Source organism: Sabethes cyaneus, chromosome 2, assembly GCF_943734655.1.
Source record: "Sabethes cyaneus chromosome 2, idSabCyanKW18_F2, whole genome shotgun sequence".
Classification (NCBI taxonomy): domain Eukaryota; kingdom Metazoa; phylum Arthropoda; class Insecta; order Diptera; family Culicidae; genus Sabethes; species Sabethes cyaneus.
In genome coordinates this window covers 36,521,613-36,542,019 of record NC_071354.1, presented here as the reverse complement: position 1 = coordinate 36,542,019, position 20,407 = coordinate 36,521,613, and the positions used below count along the sequence as shown (strand labels likewise).

Genomic DNA, 20,407 nt, shown 5'->3' with positions numbered 1-20,407 from the left:
TTTTGAATGAAAGGGACCGACCGGAGCAAAGTCTGTGATACGCTTTGCGATCAGCGTGGAACTTTTAGCGGAGGGAACTGAGGATTGCCCCAGCGAACGGAGCGTCTGTTCTGAACGATAGATTGTTCAGCAGATTTCGAGATTTCTAGGCCATTTATCATGACGTGCAATTTAGCATTGAAATTTAATCGATATTTCAATGCATCATGATGTCATTAATGGAAGTCGTTTAAGAGACAACGTGTACTTTTGTAAATTTTGTTTGATATGCTTGGACTAAACAAAAACAACCCTAACCTAAACCGTTTTCTTTTCCGAATAGGTATTAGCTTCTATGAATAATCACTGTGGCATAGTAAAGTTTGTCACTAAATCTTGGATTTCGTTGTAAATTTTATTACTTCGGAAGAGGGCAAATTTCTGAACAGATTTGATGACAATTAAATTGGTCCTTTACAAAAAACTTCGCAACTTTCGAAAAACCTCTGAAATGTCTTCACAGTAAGTTAAATATTTACGTCTTTGAAGATAGGTATGTTTGATTTCAAATTTAATTTTTCACTTCTAACATGCTTTATCGAGTTTTAGTAGGACTTGCCATCTTTTATTGAAAATTTACCTGGTTTTAAGACGATATTTGTGATGTGCCTAAATACACAAGTATTACAATCATCTTATAGCAGAAAGAAATAATCTAACTTGTCTTAAATACTTTTAGTTTAATTTTTCTTGGCCTGTAGTAGAAACAATTTTAAAGGTTTGTCTGGTGTTTAGGTCATTTTTGTAAATATTCCCATTGGTATCACACGTAACGCTTCGGTCACCCTTCTGTAGTTAATAAATTTTCTTATACAGTAAACTGTTTCTGTGCATAATAGACTTTGTTTTAGAATTGGTAATCCACAGGTTTAGAGTGTGGCTGCAATTTTATAATGACTAGGCTGCTTATTATAAATACATTATATAGATATTTCAAATAGAAAGTTTAAATTTATGTCACCAAGCGATAGTACTCTGATTCTCTTGCTAGGATAGCGATACCGTAGTTTTACACAATTTTGTTATCTTAGAATTATAAATCCCTGGTCTGAAGTCTTTAGATGAAAATATTAGCGTTTAAATTAAATTCTAATGTATAATGCAATAATCTAATCAAAAGAATCATCTAATTATGTCCTTGGCATTGAAAGTTGATTAAATGACCCATCGTAGAACTGTAAAAGAATGCCGTTCCCTCACGACGAGACAAATGATGCCTATAAATTAGAGACTGAGAAAAACTTCCATTTTATGAAGACACATTCTAATTAGTGGTTATTGTTAGCATCGAGCATGCCCTTATTTCTCCTACATAGTTCTACCGTTATGTTTGAAGTTTCCCGGCTTGCTGTGCGCAAATCATTTTGACACTTTCCAGTTCACTCTCGGTTACGTATAGGGAAAAAGCCTATACAAATCAAACCCCAACCCTTCAGTTCCTGTTTACAAAGGATATCCCGCTGACAGTGCGGACGTTGTTTGAATTAATGAAAATTAGTGCTAGCGTAGGATATTTCTTCCTGGTGAACGGAATACGCTCTCATAATTGGTAAGTAGGTACACAACAAAAGGGATTATCGGCAGTACTTTGGGGCGGATAAAACTAACAAATCTTAGCCACATCTACGCGGACAGGTTGTGCCTTCAATGTTATTATTACTTTTATTATTTACCGACGCCTTCGAAATAATAAGATAAGGGAAGATACACGACAGCAGCAGCGAAAACCGTGGGAATTGTTCGCTGCCACGTGTCAGTGTCAAAATAATGAGATTAATTTTTGCATCCATATTTCCGTTGTGTAGCAACGGTTGGATATTTGTTTTATGGCTGAGGTTGAGATTATACTCAAGTAGAGGTGATTTGGAGAGCAACGCGTGGAAAGAATCTGAATGCAAAAGTTAACAAACTGAGTGAGTTTCTTCACTCACTCTTACTCGCTTTGCATTTTGGACTTGAGTTCTTTTTACGTGTTATTTTTTATCTGTTGCATTCATGCCTTGGATGATTGCGTTATTTTCACAGAATTGTTGCAACGAAGACCTTGTTTTGAGTAAATGTTAAGGCTTATATGATACATTGAATGAAGTAATCCGGTAGACATAGAGGTCGGTTTTAGCTATTCTTGTTTATCGTACAAATGGAAAGCAAAAGAACCATGCTGCAATGATTATTATTCTTATCTTTTTCTTATCTTATTAATACCATCACAGCCACAATAAAGGATTCCTGGAAATAATTTTAATTATTTCTTCTTCCTCATCTTCTTCAGCAGCATAGGGCCGGGGTGGCTCGGGCTGTTTCAAGTACTCGTCTCCATTCAACTCGGTCTTGGGCCACTCGTCGCCAATTTCCTAGTCATCTCAGAAGTCGCAAATCGCTTTCGACCTGGTCGAGCCATCGTACACGTGGGCCCCCCTGTTCCTCGTGCCGATGGGGTTGTTCAAGAGGACTATTTTTGTTGCACTGTTGTCCGGCATCCTCATGACGTGTCCGGCCCACCGTAGCCTGCTAAATTTCGCTACATGTACGATGGGAGTCCCCCATCAAGCAGTGCCTGTAGCTCGTGATTCATACGCCTCCGTCACTCTCCGCTTTCAGTTTGTACTCCGCCAAAAATCGTCCGCAGCACTTTCCGCTCGAACACGGCAGGGGCGCGTATGTCTTCCGTGAGTAGTGTCACGGCTTCAAATCCATAAAGAACTACCGGTCCAATAAGGGTTTTGTACATGGTTAGCTTTGTGCGGCGGCGTACGCTTCCTGATCGTAGCATTTTACGAAGGGCAAGGTAGGCCCGATTTCCCGCTTGGATGCGCCGTATTTCTTTCATCTATTTGGTCTTCGACGCATTTATTTTTAGCCCAATTCTGCTAGACTCCGCTTTTAGTGTGGCGTAGATTGCCTCCGCCGTCGCAAAGTTCCTGGCTATGATATCGAAGTCATCTGCAAAGCCTAGAAGTTGGCTGCCCTTGGTAAAAATTGTGCCTCTCGTTTCGATGCCCGCTCGTCGGATCACCCTCTCACGAGCGATGTTGAACAGCAAGCAGGATAAACCGTCACCTTGTCTCAACCCTCGCCGCGTCTCGAAGGGACTCGAGAGTGTTCCAGAGATGCGTACGAAACACATCACTCGATCCAATGTAGCTCTGATCAGTCGCGTCAGTTTGTCCGGAAAACCGTGTTCGTGCATTATCTGCCATAGCTTGTCTCGATCGACTGTATCGTATACTGCTTTGAAATCAATAAAGATGTGATGCGTGGGAACGTTGTACTCCCGACATTTCTGCAAGGTCTGTCGGATAGTAAAAACATAAAAATTTGGTCCGTAGTTGCGCGAGCCCCCATGAAACTCGCCTGATAATTCCCTATGAAACTTTGTGCTATCGGTGACAACCGGCGTAACAAGATCTGGGAGAGTATCTTGTAGGCGGCGTTTACCAGCGTAATACCACGATAGTTGCAGCAGTCTAGCCGATCACCCTTTTTATAAATGGGACAAACCACTCCTTCCATCCATTCCTCCGGTAGCTTTTCCTCCTCCCAAATACTCGAAATAATCCAGTGTAAAGCCTTTGCTAGCGTTTCTACGCCATGTTTATAAAGCTCTGTCGGTAGGCGGTCCTTCCCAGCGGCTTTCTTGGTCTTCAGCAGCCCGATTTCTCGTTTGACTTCTTGGAGATCAGGTGCTAGGATATCACTATCTTCCATGGGCGCTCCTAGGTTAATTTCCGTTCCGCCTGTTTCTGCGATTTCGCCATTGAGGTGTTCATCGAAGAACTGCTTCCATCTGTCGACCACCTCGCGCTCGTTTGTAATTAGATTCCCTCCCTCGTCCATACATATGTCAGGTTTCGGTGTGTAGCCCTTCCGATTTGGTTCACCTTCTCATAAAACTTGTGCGTGTCATTAGCTCGAAATATTTGCTCTAATTCTTCACGATCACTGTCCTCCTTTTGGCGCTTTTCCTCCTCAGGATCGTGGTCAACTGGTTCCTAGCTCGTCGGTATTTGGCCAGGTTCTCTCTAGTGGCAATACTTAGATAATTTTTCCAAGCAGTTTTTTCCTTTCCACCGCTTGTTGGCATTCCCCATCAAACCAACCATTTTGTGTACTCCGAGGTTCAATACCTAGTGCCGTGGTAGCGGCCTCTCCGATGACCGAGTGTATTCAGCCCCAACCGTCTTCGAGGTTTGAAGCATCTAACTCCTCGGAAGAAGGCAGTGCCTCATTCAGTACTCGCGCATAGTTCTCGGCAGCTTGCGGGTTATCTAGCTGCCTGATGTTCAGCCGCTACTAGGTAATGGTCGGCCCTCTATGAGAACGTGGTCAATTTGGTTCATTGTACGTTGGTCAGGTGATCTCCAGGTGGCTTTGTGGATATTCTTGCGCGGGAAAAAGGTGCTTCGGATCACCAGGCCTCGGGAAACTGCGAAGTTTATACATCGTTGGCCGTTATCGTTTGTGTCGGTGTGCATATGGGGTCCTACCACCGGTCTATACATTTCTTCCCTACCGACCTGGGCGTTCATATCCCCGATGACGATCTTGATGCCTCGTGACGAGCAGCTGTCGTACGTTGCCTCCAGCCTCGCGTAGAACGCTTCTTTCTCATCGTCAAGTCAACCTTCGTGCAGGCTGTGCACGTTAATGATGCTATAATTGAAGAAACGGCCCTTTATCCTCAATACACACATTCTCTCGTTGATCGCCTTCCAATCTATCACGCGATCCTACATTCCGCCCAACACTACAAAGCCCGTTCCCGGCATTTATTTCTTCGTTCGTTCTATTAGATTCCGCCATTGAACAGCATTTTTATTGAATTTGCGACACTTTTAAGACCTCTTCGAAGGCAAGGTTTTGGGAGCTCCTGGGGCAGGACATCATAAACCACAAAAGTCGAGCGTAAATATAGACTAGCAATTTGGTCGCCGCCATCAACTCCGTCAGCCTAATTTGTTTGTCACTACTTTCAACGCACTTTTTCTATATCTGCTGCTGTCGGCCGGTCACGAAACAACTCTTCATTAGCTTGATTATCGATTGACGATCGTACGACACCAAAAATCCGTTTTATTGAATAAATTTTCCACAAATTGCATTAAAAATTTGACATCGAAACCGACCACACGCACTGCTTACTGCGATCTATCCCGTGCTGGAATGGTTACCATTTGTACTAAACTGGTCTGAGAGCTGCTTTAGGAGCGTCTTCGAGAATATATTTGCAGTACTGGACAGAGTTCGCCCATGCCCATGCCCAACTAACATACTTGTTATAAAACAGCAAAGCTAACTTTCAAATGACTAATTTGAGTCATAAATAAGTTGATATAACTAAAAATGCTCACTGGCGTGCCCAGATGTGAACAGAAGGTGGGGCACCCGACCTTTCAGAAGAACGATTTGGCCTGCAAAACGGAGAAATCGTAGGATGGCAAATCAATTATTTCTTATCATAAAACTGTCTACCGATTAGGTTGAAAACTCTGAACTTTCGCTGGAATTGGATTTAAAATGAAAATGAATTGGACTGGAAATCAGACTTGGAACTGGTCTTGAAATTAAAAGTGAAATTAACGTGAAATTGAACTTGGCAAAGGACTTGAAGCAGAATTTGAAGTTTTATTTGAAATTGGAAATGAATTTAACTTGGAATTGGGTTTTAAATTAAAGTTTGAATTTGATTTGTAATTGGCTTTAAATTTAAGCCCAAAATTGAACTTGAAAATTGGAAGTAAATTAGACATAAATTGGACTAGAGATTAGACTTGGAATTACACTTGCAATTAGACTTCAAATTGGACTTGAAATCAAAACACTGACTGAAAACTAAACACTCTTTTCCAGTTCGATTTTTCACATTTTTCCTTTTTTATCTTAACTCTTTGGTTTTCCCTCGTTTTTAGGCCCATTATCCCTCTTTTCATGTCGATTTACGACATTTTTCTTTTTTCGACTTTTTTCTTATTTTTCGATCCCGTGCTTTCGCTTTTCTATCTCGTTTTTCGTTTTGGTACGATCCATTCTTCCACGTATTATGTACTACTTTTCCTCCTTTTCCGTCACGTTCTGTTTTTTCAATCCCATTTGATTTCAGATTTCATTTTTTGTTTTTGTTTTGCCCTGTTCCATTTCCCTGCTCCCGTATTTTCTCTTTTTCAATCCCGTTTTTCTCCTTTTTTGTCCCATTTTTTCTTTTCTGTCAATAAAGATAAATTATTTTATTTTTCGTTGCCTTCTTTATTGTTTTTCCTTCTTTTGTTTTATTTTTTTCCTTTTTTCGGTCTTCGAAAAAGTCCAGTCTACTCCTTTTTTCCTCCCGCTATCAACATCCACTTTTTTCACTTGTTATATCTCGTTTCTCTCTCATTCTGTCACGCAGAAAAGGATAAAATGCAGGACATAGAGTAAAACGAGTAAAAAGCGAAAAACGACAAAATGCGGGATCGAAAAAGACGAAACGGGTCAGAAAATGTAAGCAAAAGAGAAAAAATGGGCCTGAAAACGAGGACACGAGGAAGAAATGATGAAAACGGAACAGGGAAAAATCCGAAAATGAGTGAAACAAAAGGAAAAATAAGAAAGGTAAAACGAGACAAGAACTAGAACAATGAGGGGAAAAGAGACAAGAAATAGAATAAGAATACGAAAAAAACCAAAAGGGAAGAAGAGCGAGAGAAAATAGAAAGCCGATAGCGGAACAAGGATAAAATAAAATGAAACGGAATTCAAAAGGAGAAAGGTGGGACAAAAATGGGAAAGTGGGACAGAAAAAATAACGGACTGAGAAAAGGTATACGGAGGAGAAAACAATGCAAAACGATAACGAGGAAAGGAGAAAAGGCGGGATAGACGGAGAAAGATTTTGGAGAAACAGAAAATATAAAAAACGGAAAGAAAGAAAATGGAAACGGAGAAAACAGCAAAGGAAACCCATAACCATAGAAAAGAAGTAAAAACGAAAACAGTCGAAAATAAGGAAAAACGTGACAGAAAAGAAACCGAATACAGAAGACGAGACGAGGAAAAACAGAAGTAAAGACATGAAACGGAACAGTGGAAAATCAGGATGCAGGAAACAGACGAAAAGGAAATGGCACAGAAAATGAAAAGAAAAACAGCGGGGCAGTGGAAAAAAGAGGGAACGCATGACAAGAAAGGAAGTGCGGAACAGAAAACAAGAGAAGCCAAAAGGGAAAATAAGAATAGCGAGAGAGGCAGAAAAAAGAAAACAGATAGAGGAAACGAGGAATAAGAAGTCAAACAAGGTGTAAAAGGGGAAAGCTGAGGCCTAGAGAAAAACGTAAAATGGAAGAGCAAAGAAGAAAAATTAGAGAAAAGAAGGTATAGAAGGGATAGAACAGGAGGAAAAGAACTAATAGAGAAAAGGGGCAAGAGTGGGGCAAAGAGGTCAGTTGGGATCGGGATATAAAAGGACAAGGGTGACACAAAAAACGGGAAATGAGACAGAAAAAGAAACAAAGAAAGCGAAATAAAGAGGCAAAAAACAAAAACAATGTGACAGAAAAGAAGGCAAAATGAGTCATCAAAAAGAGGAATAACGGGACAGACGAAGACGAAAAATGAGAATGAAAGTAAATTAAATAAGTTAGGAAAAAAACGAAAACTGGAAATGAAAAAAGGGAATATTAGATTAAAAATGTCGGAATACGCGAAAGAATTTAGAAAAAAAAAAAACAAGTGAAAACATTAAGAAAAGCAGGACTGTAAATAAGGAAAAATGGACCAGGAAACGAAGAAAAACGCAACAATGAAACAGGAAACACGGGACAGAAGAAAACGAAAACAAAAGAAATCAGGAAGAAAAGTGAGAACAAAAACTAAGAAAAGGAAAGGAGAAAAAACGGAACAAAAACTGGCAAAACGGAACAGAGAAATTTAAGTCTAATCCAATTTTAAGCCCCTATTATAAATAAAGGTAATTCTCCGCTTTGGTTCAATATTTAGCGGTTTTTGAGTGCCTTGTCTGTAGTGTTAAGTCAGATCGAACCGAGTGAGATAGTTTTGATTTCGAGAAAAACGCATCAACTAGTAGATTAACTAGAACGAATAAAATAATCAAAGCCAGAAATACGTATGTCTGCATTCTTTGGCAAAAATAGTATTTATATTTATATTTCCTTCGCTCTTAAATGGTTCTACCTGGTTGAAACCTACTCAAAATCTGAGTACACTTGTACACCTTAAGGGCATTTTGAGTAGTTTCAACCTAGCTTTAACTAAATCCGACCTTTTTACAGGTAGAATCATTTAAGAGTGTTGGGTAGTTGGTATTTTCTCCATCCTGGTAACACTGCATAGTTGCTTGCAATGTTGCAAGCAAGTGTAGCGGGGCGAAACACGAAACCTCCTATGAAATCAGATTCAAAGCTTGTCGTTTGAGCTTTCAAGTTTGAAAGCTTTTTAAATGAAGCGACACTGCTAGATGAGGGAAAGTGTAAGCAAAGCACGGGGGACGGGTACCGTTATCCACTCTGATGGTAGCTGCCTGTGCGATGCCTGGTAGTGAGGGAGTATCAAAATTTTACGTTACAATGTAATGAACAATAAATTTTTTTTGTTGCTATTCTGTCTAATCCATAGCTATCAATACTCATAAAAACACATACATTTGTGCATTAAAATTTTGTTACGTTTTGTTTTAATAACCCTTTCAAGTTTTCGGACAAGCGGCATGCAGGCTAAATTGCCTTTTTGTATCTTTATCGCTGTTAGCTTTACTCTGGCAATCGCTAGCGTACGGCGTCCGCTGCTCGGGTCGAGACTGCCGGCAACCTCAGCTAAGCATACTTACCTGGCATAGGGGTTACCGTGATCAGAAAGGCGGTTCCCCCAGGGTGAGGCCCTTCCATTGCACTTCGGCTGGGTTGACCCCTGCGATTATTCCTCATGTGAATAACTCGTATGCGCAATTTTTGGTAGCCGGGACGTGCGTTCGCGCACATCCCGATCCCTAATTAATCATAAAAGTGCAGTGAAATGCATCGACGATTACTCGAATAATCGAGCGATTACCGGACATCACTAGGCAAACGCAATACGCCAAAATGATATGCTTTATTTCGTATTCATTATGATATGATATCCTCTATCCGGTCCGGAGAGCCAACCCAGCCAGCTGCCAGCTTGCCACGAGCGATAATGGTGGTTGGTGGTACATTACTACTTGTCCAAAAATTACAATTATTCGATTACCCATTAATCGGTGAGCGTTGTCTGCATTAATCGATTAATTCAACTATCCGTACTAGTAGTCTTCGTAGTCGAATAATTCAATAATGATTATTGTTAATAATTATTTGAACTATTCGATTAATTCAACTGCTACGTGCTGGCAGTACTCCATGAAAAATTATTCGAATATTACTTGTGTTGTCGAACGATTAACGGACACAACTTTCTGAAGGGTACAGTACAGTTCGGTATTGGCCTTTCAATGCAGGCACGGTTACTATGGAAGCCACTAAGATTGTTTGGTGGTTTAGTGGCAAAATGTAAACATTGTTTAGTTTTCGCAGACCAGTCGAAGAGGCATTTAGTTAAAGGGTACCAAATTTTTGGGCCTTTGTGGCTATCACTTCCTGAAATAACTTTTACATTGGGTCAATCGTCAATGTGACAATATTTCAGCAAAGAATAGCTCTGAAGCACTAAAAGCTAAGGCCGTCTATTCACGGCCCTACCCGTTGGAGGGTTAATTTCTACTGTCTTTTTGATAAGAAACTAAGGGAAGTATTAAAAATATATTATCAACTTAATTATAGATGTTCATGAGAAATAAAAAAAATTGTTGCAGTAGAAAGACCTGCCATTAATTCAGGCTTTTACAGGTAGAACAGTCCTCAACAGCTATGATTGTAGATAAACCTGGCGGGGCTTCTGGAGAATTACAAAATTTTCTGCACCAACCAGTTGTTGACCCTATAGCGCGCGAGTATTTAACTCGACTGGTCACATCTGTACCATCCGAGCGACTTTTTTCTAAAACCGGAAAAACGCACGAGAACAGATATAGGATGAATCCAGAAGGCCGCAACGTATGGCTCGGCTCACTTTCGTGAGTTCTTTGAGCGACGACATGCTACGACTGAATGCTACGACGAAGCTATTGGCGCTAAAGAAGCATTGACATTTTTGGTGACCGGATTCCAGCATCAATGGAAACTGTCCATTGGATATTTTCTCATCAGTAGCCTAAGCGCCGATGAGAAAAAAGAAATTATAACAACTGTGCTAATAAATCTCCATACGACAGGAGTGCTCGTGGCAGCATTGACATTTGATGGCACAAAAATAATCCTCGCAACAGCTGATTTGTTGGAATGGAACCTTGGACCCAATGTTTTAACGCTTAGAACAAGTTTCAGCCATCCATGTGTTGACTACGATGTATTTACTATTTACATTACTGGATATCGTCCACATGCTGAAACTTGTTAGAAATACGCTACAATAGAAAGGAGCACTTTTCATGCATTCTGGTGTCGTCAAGTGGAAATTTATAGAAAACCTCAATTCTTTTCAAAAGCAGTCCGGTATTAGATTAGCCACTAAATTACCTAACAAACATAGCTATTTCGAAAACTCCAAAATGAAAGTCATCCTCGCTACGGAGCACGGAGGTCCTAAGTTCAGCACTCGGTCGCCTGAGGCTCGAATATAGGGCTTTCAAAGATTGTTCTGTTACAGTGGAGTTTCTGGAAATATTCAACGACTTATTTGATATTTTTAACAGCATAGACGAAGATGCGGAATATTTTCAGCAACCACTTCCCGAAAAAAAGATTTGACTTATATTATCTTGCATTCGACTAGCATAGTTCAATATATTAAGCAAATCAAATTAGTTGATGGCACAGCGATACTGAAGTCAAGAAGCCGAGCTGGCTGGATTCTTAGGATTCATCGTGGCACTACAATCGTTCAAAACACTCTTTAGACTGTACTGCGAGGAAGACTCGATCGTAGACAGCCCACACTCGTATAGCTTCTGCTAGGACCACGTTGAAATGCTCTTTGGTGATATTAGGTCTAAGGCAGCATATAAACGCATGCGCCGATTTCCAACGCAAATCAAAGTTTGATTTGATAGTTCACTTAAAACTGAACTGGAAATCTGACTTCTAATTGGACATGAAATAGTGCACGCAAAATAATCCACACGTCCTTTCCACGTGAAAAATCACGTAAATTTCTCTACAGGGAGAACCATCAAAATCTGTTCTAAATTGGAAGAGCTATCAAAATCTATTTCATTCTTTCGTGACGCTGGCTTCAATCCAAATTTTGGATTGGCACCCTGCGGTAAGACGTAGTTCTACGTCAAAAAGCCAGAATTCGAACGTGTGTTAACTCGTTAGAGGGTTAAATCGGTTACATCAACCAGCAACCTGCGGAATATCGCTAATTAACACGGTTTAGATTTTAGAACCATAAACGAACTTTTCTGCTGCTCTGCTAGATGCATTTGACTTTGGAGTTCATGAATTTAAATATGTTCTTTAGGCTTTTTGATAACTTCACAGAAGAATAAAATCGGTGCTTGAAGCTTGAACGACTGCTTTGTCTTTCATTTCATCCATAATATTGATTGACAATGACAAGTGTTGTTAGCAAGCAGGCTTGCTATTGATTGATACATTGAATGCCAGCTAGCGCTTTGAATAAATGAATAAAATGTAATATCAACTATGAATTTTCAATATCAGGGTTAGATTGCAGTCCTAAGGGTTTAGGTAGCGATCGAAATTGACAATTGTAATTGTGTTGTATAGTAATTTCTGTGTAGGATTACTGAATATTAAAAAACAACACATTATTAGTGATGCTAAAAAATCTTTAGTTTGGCTCACGAAAATTGATCATAACGAAGCTGATAAAAATAACACAAAGAAATATTAAAATTTAAAACAGAAATTGCCAAATGATCGAAACAGATGTTTGAGAAAGGCGCCGAAAACTTTCGTCCTGTTTTTCGTATCGCTTCTGTGGCTGGAGGTCGGCGCTTTCTTGCGAGCTTTTCTCCTCTAGCAATCGCTAGCGTACCTCGGTCGATGCTGGCCTCGACCCGACTGGCAACCTCAGCAAAGCATACTTACCTGGCATAGGGGTTACCGTGATCAGAAAGGCGGTTCCCCCAGGGTGAGGCCCTTCCATTGCACTTCGGTTGGGTTGACCCCTGCGATTATTCCTCATGTGAATAACTCGTATGCGCAATTTTTGGTAGCCGGGACGTGCGTACGCGCACATCCCGACCCCCTAATCTTCTGACAATAAATAATAAGTTACTATTTATAACTATATTAAACAACGTGTATAGTAACTTCTACTTAAAGCAAGGCTGCTTTTGCTTTATGCATGTCAAATGTCAATTACTCGTTAGAAAGTCCTCAAAATAAAAACGTGTTTGCTCACTTGCTCAGCAAACTTTGCTGATTACTAATTTTGAGGAATAATCTATACCTATAAAGAAGGATTTCTGTCTGTCTGTCTGTCTGTCTGTCTGTCTGTCTGTCTGTCTGTCCTGTGTTCCTTATAGAATCAAAAACTACTGAACCAATCGGCGTGAAAATTTGCATGTAGAGGTTTTTGGGGCCAGGAAAGGTTTTAGTGATGGTTAGAGACCCCTCCCCCCACTAAGAGGGGGGGCTCCCATACAAATGAAACACAAATTTCTGCATAACTCGAGAACTAATCAAGCAAATAGAACCAAATTTGGCATGTGGGTGTTTTCGGTGACAAGAATTTATTCTAGGATAATTCGAGACCCCTCCCCTCTTTATAAGGGGAATTATAACTCCTCTCCCCTTTAAGAGGGGGGGTTTCCATACAAATTTCCTCATAACTCGAGAACTAATCAAGCAAATGGAACCAAATTTGGCATGTGAAGGTTTTCGAGGGCAAGAAAATTTTCTATGTTGAATTAGGACCCCTCCTCACTTTAAAAGGGGGGGGTCCTGTACAAATGAAATACAAATTTCCTCATAACTCGAGAACTAATCAAGCAAATGGAACCAAATTTGGCATGTGTGTGTTTTTGAAGACAAAATTTTTTTCTATGATGAATTGGGACCCCTCCCCACTTTAAGAGGGGGGGGGGGGGCTCCTATACAAACGAAATACAAATTTCCTTATAACTCGAGAGCTAATCCAGCAAATGGAACCAAATTTGGCATGTAGGTGTTTTTGGAGGCAAGAATGTTTTCTATGATGAATAAGAACCTCTCCCCACTTTAGGAGGAGGGGCTCCTATACAAATGAAATACAAATTTCCTCATAACTCGAGAACTAATCAAGCAAATAGAACCAAATTTGGCATGTGGGTGTTTTCGGTGACAAGAATTTATTCTATGGAAAATTGAGACCCCTCCCTCTTTATAAGGGGAATTGTAACTCCTCTCCCCTTTAAGAGGGAGGGCTTCCATACAAATTTCCTCATAACTCGAGAACTAATCAAGCAAATGGAACCAACTTTGGCATGTGAAGGTTTTCGAGGGCAAGAAAATTTTCTACGGTGAATTAGGACCCCTCCCCACTCTAAGAGGGGGGGCTCCTGTACAAATGAAATACAAATTTCCTCCTAACTCGAGAACTAATCAAGCAAATAGAACAACATTTGGCATGTGGGTGTTTTTTTTGGTGACAAGAATTTATTCTATGGTGAATTGAGACCCCTCCCCTCTTTGTAAGAGGAATTATAACTCCTCTCCCCTTTAAGAGGGGGGACTTCCATACAAATTTCCTCATAACTCGAGAACTAATCAAGCAAATGCAACCAAATTTGGCATGTGAAGGTTTTCGAGGGCAAGAAAATTTTCTATGGTGAATTAGGACCCCTCCCCACTTTAAGAGGAGGGGCTCCTGTACAAATGAATTACAAATTTCCTCATAACTGGAGAACTAATCAAGCGAATTGAACCAAATTTGGCATGTGTGTGTTTTTGGAGACAATTTTTTTTTCAATGATGAATTGGGACCCCTCCCCACTTTAGGAGGGGGGGTCCTATACAAACGAAATACAAATTTCCTCATAACTCGAGAACTAATCCAGCAAATGGAACCAAATTTGGCGTGTAGGTGTTTTTGGAGGCAAGAATTTTTTCTGTGATGAATTAGGACCTCTTCCCACATTAGGAGGGGGGGCTCCAATACAAATGAAATACAAATTTCCCCATAACTCGAGAACTAATCAAGCAAATAGAACCAAATTCGGCATGTGGAGGTTTTTGGAGGCAAAAATATTTTCTACGGTGAATTAGGATCCTTCCACACTTCAAGAGGGGGGGCTTCTACACAAATGAAATACAAATTTCCTCATAATTCGAGAACTAATCATGCAAATGGAACCATATTTGGCATGTGGGTGTTTTTGGAGGCAACCATTTTTCCCATGATGAATTAGGACTTCTTACCTTTTTAGGAGGGGGGGGGGCTCCCATTCAAACGAAATACAAATTTGCTCATAACTTTAGAACTAATCAAGCAAATGGAACCAAATTTGGCATGTGAGAGTTTTAGATGGCAGAATTTTTTTTCTGTGGTGTATTACGACCCCTTTCCCTTTTAAGAGGGTGGGCTCCCATACAAATGAAATACAAATTTCCTTATAATTTGAGTACTAATCAAGCAAATGGAACCAAATTTAGCATGTAGGAGATTTTTGAGTCTTGAATTTATTGTATGATAGTTAGAGACCTCTCACCCCTGTGGTATGGGGATATGGACTCTCATACAAATAAAACAGAAATTTTTGCGAAACTCAAAAACTAATCCAACTCGAGAAATTCGAGACTCTTCCATAAAACATTAATCAATAACAAGACCACAAAAACTATCTATAGTAACACTAGATCATTCAGGACGAGCCGGTCGCGAGTGTTGCCGGTGACCCGCCGTCGGAAGCGCCGCCCACTGGGGGGCTTGCAAAACTCGAGAAGTGACAAAGATCATCCGAGATTCATGATTTATGTACAACACAGGTTAATTGTGGCAATACGAAGTTTGTCGGGTCAGCTAGTTTTTAATATAAACTGATAACAACCATAATAAAGTTATTATATTACCAATGTTTTACAATTCAAGAATTTAGTATTAAGAACACAGAAAAAAGAATTTTTATTCGCAAGAATCATTCTTCAAATCGTATTTTGTCTCGATTTGCTGTGAAAAAGTTTTTTTTTTCAACAACAACCAGCTTATACTTTGAAGGAAAGCTACAAAGAAACATAGGATAAACTTGGTACCTGGTAGCACTGGCTCCAGGTGGTGCCAGATCTACGGATTTAGGAATGTTCGACGGACTTACGAATCAAGTGCTTGTATCGGTGGTTTTTCATAAACTTCAAGAATTAGAAAGGAAGGATTTACTTTAATGCGTCGATGCTGTCAATTGTCAATTGGAAGTTTCAATTTTCACTTCTATGGCAAATAGAATTTTTCACCATTATATGCATTAATGGCATGATATTCTTCACTCTCAGGTTTTGAGCCGGGCTTCCGGCTCGGTTGAACGTAGTACATTCAAATCAATACTAATACTGACAATTTTCTGGTTAAAGTACGGGAGAAAAGTGAAATGTTTTCGTTTTCGCACATATCAACAGTTCCTAATAAGATCTCTCTATCATTCGATAGAACTTTACTATTGTCTGTTTGAAAAGACAACGACAAGTGCGGCGAAAAGATGACGAAAAAGTAATGACAGGATAGTGCAAATACGATAAAAGATTGACGGAAATACAATGAAAAACGATGATAATAGGTCGGAAATAACACGAAAATACGATGGAAGTATAACCAAAATACGACAAAGAGATGACAAAAAGCTGACGAATACGAAGAAAATGCAACAATAAGATGACGAAAGAACGATAAGAAAACCGGAAATAGACGACAAAAATACGACCAAGAGGCGAGAAAAAGATAATAAAAAGACGACGAAAACTTGGCGAAAAGGTAATGACAAACTGGTGAAAAGGTCATTGGAAAAGACGTAAGACTATAAAAAAGCGATTAAATATGACAACAAATCGCTGAAAAGAGACGAAGAAACTAAGTAAAAATGACGAAAATACTATAAAAACACGTGTTTTGACAAAAAAGAAACAAAAAATTTGGCAAAAAATACTAGAGAAAGATGTTAAAAAGACGGCGAAAATGCGTCCAAAAGTCAACAATAAGCTGACGAAAAGAAGCCAGAACTGCGACAACAGATGACCAAAAGCTTAGGTTAGCTCAGCTTAGCTTAGGTAGACTGCGATAAAACATGACCAAAAACCTACAAAAAAAAACAAAAACACGGCACGTTTGAAAGTATCAAAAAGGCGTCGAAAAAAAGCCAAAACCAGACGTCAAAAAACGACGAACAGAGGACAAAAATACGTCGAAATAATGGCAAAATCCTTGACCTTGAAAATCCGACAGAAATATGGCTGAGAGATGACAAGAAGACGACTTATACAAAGACAAAACAAAACAAAGGTGAAAAGGTATCGAACAGCAGCTATAAGCTGACGAAAAAGTGGTAACGAGTAGGCGAAAAGACGTTGAAAGACGGTAAAGTACAAGGAAATGACGCCGAAAAAACGCCAGAACAGCAGCTAAAAATTCAAAAAATTGATGCAAAAAAGGCGATTCAAAAAGAGACGATAAAAAACGGTAAAACGGAGACAAAAAACGATTAAAAAGATGATAGAAAGACGAAGAAAAAGCGACGAGAAGACAGTAAAAGTGAAATGATGTTCTAGTCTGGATAATATGCCGATGAAAATATGCCAAAAAAGTGACGAAAAAACAACGAACAAATGGCGGAACCACGACAAAAAACGATGAAAAATATCAACCAAATCACGACGGAAAGACGCAAAAATGACAAGAAAAAAACCACACAAACGGCAAAAAGCCACCGAAATTTTGTCGCTTTTTCGGTCAAAATCAGAAGACAAAGAACGAAAGCGTGTAGGGCGCTATATCTCTGCATATTAGCGTTGATAGGAGGAAATGCTTATCAACTTAGGGACTATATTGGCTTGTTTCATTATGCCTGATTTTCGCTTTCATGTATGAATTCAAATTTTTCACGAGGTTTTCGAGTCACTTTAAATCTCGCATGTGCATAATATTTTTAGATATAAATTATTAAATTATGGTTGATTGTGTAGTACCGTTACCATTATACTAAATTTACAAAAATATGTGATCTTCATTTTCGTGGTACAAGAAAATTTTCGAATATCTAGGTTAGTCTCATACTTACATCTCAAGCCTCTTTATACACTTTTTTGCGATTTTAGAATTACCGCGGGTTAAGCGCGTAGGGCACTATATCTCTACATAGGGTAAAGAACTAGTTTTAAGCAGTCTAAGCGGGTCACTGATTGTTTTACCTTATAACAAGCGATGGGTTGACTAAGTGGGGAATATCAGCATACCAATCTTCTTGCTATCTTTAGTTCTTCAAGCTGTTACCATTGGAAGACACTATTGTTGAGCTAAACTTTTGATTTTTCGCTTTAAAAGTTGGAGCGGCGGAACTAATTTTGAACAGACCGAACCCATTTTCACCCGCAAGGTGCTTTTTTAAGCAATCCTGAAATCTGAATTTTTTTACATCCCCTTAAAAAATCCCTCGAACTTTTCCCCCTTTTCAGTAAGTTCGCGTTCCTATCCGCGACCTACTAATCGGCATCTGATGCGTAATCGGCATAGCGTATCGGCATAGATGCGTAAAATGCCATCTGTCTAAATTGTTTATCGGGGCATACACTCACCGCACCGTTCGGCAAACGGTATTCGTCGTCTCTTTTATTCTCTGGTGTTCTTATGGGAAACTGCGAGCTTGGCGTCTCACTCGCTGTTCATAAGGATGGTGGGAGAACAAAAGAGGTAAACATATAGCAGTACAAACGATCCGACTCAGAACAGTGTTGTCAAAGCAAATAACATTGAAACACATCGTTGCTTTATTAAATCACTGAGAAAATCTTCGAAAATTATTGAAAAAGCTGTCTTTTGCGTTGTTTTTAATAAAGAAAAATTAATTATGAACATACATTTCTCTTGAAAGTATTGAACGGTTTCACCATAGGAGGTTTCAGTTAATTTCAAACCTATAATTATTTCCAGAACCGAAACAGTGTCTTGGAAACATGATAGTTCATCAGTTATGCTGCAGCTGCTGCTAGTGGTGAACAGGTTCCGTCAATTCAGAATTTGTTTTCAGTTTTGTTGGAAAATAATAAAACTTTCTGCTAGTGACAAAGCCTTAGATAATAGAATAAAAGATAGTGAATAATATGGTATGTGACAATTGAGTGCTTGACTTTTAGAATGGTTGTAATCAGTGCTGAAAAATGTGATGGATTCGTTAGTAGCGAGGTGGCCTTCAGCAGCTGAAAAATGTACGTTTTTGGACAACAATTTTTAATTCATCATATTTCTTGTCGGAAACCCAATAAATTGTGTTTGTGTGAATCAAATGTATGGTTAAGTGATTTGTGAAGATGATCCTATCAAAAGATTTTGAAAATATGAATAAAAAAGTGCATTTTCGGCTCATTTATGTTCAACTGATTAAAATAGGTGACACTGTCAACTGTCAACTGTCAAACTGTCAACTGACTCCCACTTTCTTTCTATTCCGGTTACATGCTACCGGCGACTGTAAGGCACATTACACTACAGACAAATCCTCTAAAATGCTGCCACAACCCCCTTCCCCCCACCGCATTTTTAGAAGGCAGGACCGACCGGCCGGTTTTTGTTATTTTCAGACAACCCTAGAAACCCTAGTTTGACGTGAGACGTCAAACTCGGAGTTTCCCATAAGAACACCAGAGAATAAAAGAGACGACGAATACCGTTTGCCGAACGGTGCGGTGAGTGTATGCCCCGATAAACAATTTAGACAGATGGCATTTTACGCATCTATGCTGATACGATATGCCGATTACGCATCAGATACCGATTAGTAGGTCGCGGATAGGAACGCGAACTTACTGAATAGGGGGAAAAGTTCGAGGGATTTTTAAGGGGACGTAAAAAAATTCAGATTTCAAGATTGCTTAAAAAAGCACCTTGCGGGTGAAAATGGGTTCGGTCTGTTCAAAATTAGTTCCGCCGCTCCAACTTTTAAAGCGAAAAATCAAAAGTTTAGCTCAACAATAGTGTCTTCCAATGGTAACAGCTTGAAGAACTAAAGATAGCAAGAAGATTGGTATGCTGATATTCCCCACTTAATCAACCCATCGCTTGTAATAAGGTAAAACAATCAGTGACCCGCTTAGACTGCTTAAAACTAGTTCTTTACCCTATTATCACTGCAAAACTAGCTATGGTCAATGATCCACTGTTCAGGATTGCTAATAAATTTATCAGAAAATTTAACAAACCAGGCAAAAAGTACAAATCCGGCTTCATACGTCGGAAAACCGGCCTTTTTGCCGGACTGACCGGCCACCGGCTTTGCAAGTGAAAAACCGGTCTGGCCGACCAAAAACCGGCCACTTGGCAACCTTAGTTTGCGTTAATGTGTAATGTTTCGAATGTTCAATTCGCACGATTGTGAAAAAGTATTCTGAGCCAGTACCTTCAGCAAATTATGGCCGCAAACCACTATAAAAGTTTGATTCCATTTAGTTAAGTTCCACTTCAGCTGATCTGCAAAATTAAACAATGTTTACATTTTTACACTCGAATAACAAACAATCATGAATGTATCCATAGTAACTCCGTCAGGGCGAACTCGACGCTCCTCCAATGAATGTCAAAAGATTATGCCCACTTGTGCTCAATATCCGCCATTATCGCTCGTGGAAAGCTGGATAGCAGAAAAAAAAAAGATAACAAAAAACAAAAAAACGAAGAAAAATTACGACAGAAGCCGGCAAAATGATGACGCAAAGACGCCAAAACAGCGACAAAAATGGCAAAAAATTGTCAGCAACAAACCAACAAATACAGAAAACACGACAAAATAAAAATTCAAGCGTCAAAAAACCGGTAAAATGTACAAAAAAAAAAAGAAAATAAGATATAAGAACGACTGAAAGGCAACAAATAGACAACCAATGGACGAAAAACCGGCAGCGAAAAAGTTGATAAAAATAAAATACGAAACATGACAAGAATACTAAGAATAAATGCAGAAAAGACGAATAAACGACAGCTAAACAACGACAATGAATGCTAAAACAGACTACCAACGTAGAACGAAAAGACGCTATTTAGAAGCAACCAAACTCGCAAAAAAAAACAACAAATCGCTGGAAAGTGACAAAAAAACGATGCAAAGATGCCACAACGGCAGATATCAAAAAGAACGAACGAACAAACACGAAATGTAATT

At 39.4% G+C, this 20,407-nt stretch overlaps 2 non-coding genes across 2 annotated transcripts; both read left to right on the top strand.

The window, feature by feature from the left end:
• Positions 1–8,849: 8,849 nt before the first annotated feature.
• On the top strand, positions 8,850–9,013 carry LOC128739023 (U1 spliceosomal RNA). The gene has a single exon (XR_008412167.1). It is a non-coding gene; the product is annotated as a U1 spliceosomal RNA (small nuclear RNA).
• Positions 9,014–12,153: 3,140 nt separating this feature from the next.
• Positions 12,154–12,317, top strand: LOC128739034 (U1 spliceosomal RNA). Its single transcript, XR_008412172.1, has one exon. It is a non-coding gene; the product is annotated as a U1 spliceosomal RNA (small nuclear RNA).
• The last annotated feature ends 8,090 nt before the right edge of the window (positions 12,318–20,407 follow it).